The sequence below is a fragment of the Penaeus monodon genome, chromosome 27, assembly GCF_015228065.2.
Source record: "Penaeus monodon isolate SGIC_2016 chromosome 27, NSTDA_Pmon_1, whole genome shotgun sequence".
Lineage (NCBI taxonomy): Eukaryota > Metazoa > Arthropoda > Malacostraca > Decapoda > Penaeidae > Penaeus > Penaeus monodon.
The window spans coordinates 8,623,886-8,624,798 of record NC_051412.1 but is presented as its reverse complement, the minus strand read 5'-3'; positions in this window follow the sequence as shown (position 1 = coordinate 8,624,798).

Below are 913 nucleotides of genomic sequence, written 5' to 3'. Positions count from 1 at the left end.
TTTCCCGAGGGGAAGAAACTACCCCACAAAAAATCATGGCAGGTGTGCCATAAGGGGTGCATCCCAGGACCTCTCCCTAGGCCTCCTTTATTTACCCCAGGTGACGGGAGGGGCGAAACAAAGCGTGGAGCCCGGGCGATATTTGGATGGAGGTGGGATTTAACCTCATAATTCTATTTAATACGTTGTAAAACACAAGCACCTCTCCATCCACCATCGAAAATAAAATCTAAAGATGAGGTGGAAAAATCGGTGTAATAACACCCGGTTTTAAAAACAAAAAGACATTCAAGCGACACATGAACATTAGCAAGAAAGGCTTCCGGAAAACTAGCCTCGCGTGAAGGATTTTTTGGTGTTTAAAGCTTTTGGCAAAAAGGGACAAGATCCAAAAACGCTCTTGCTGGGAAAACGCATCCCACGTGGGGGGAGGGTTTCTTGCAAGTAGTCATCTCTCCCTTTTTTACAAGATTTAGGAAAGGCTAGAAGAATTTTTTTAAGAAGGTGAACCCGCGTGAAACCCAATCTATCAAACCTGCAGCGCGGGGAGACGTTTCTGCCCTCCTACGATGTTTTTTGGTCATATCAGGTAAGCCCCGCGTTAGCCTGTGACAGGTCCAAAATGAAAAACCTGCACCTTCTGAAACCCCCTATAGACCCCGGCAAAACCCAAAAGGGGTTTTATCCCCAAATATACCCAAATATGATATCTCTTGAAGGCACATTAGATTTCCAAAAATCCCCTACAGTTTTAAATTTTCAATAAAAGATTGGTTGCTCTGTTCATGAAATTCGTATGTAGACATTTTTAAACTTAAGATAGATTGCAGTAATAATGCAATTTTTAGCTAATAAATATTTTTGAATACTTTTTTATGTGTATCAGCATAAACCAAATATAACTAAGAATAGA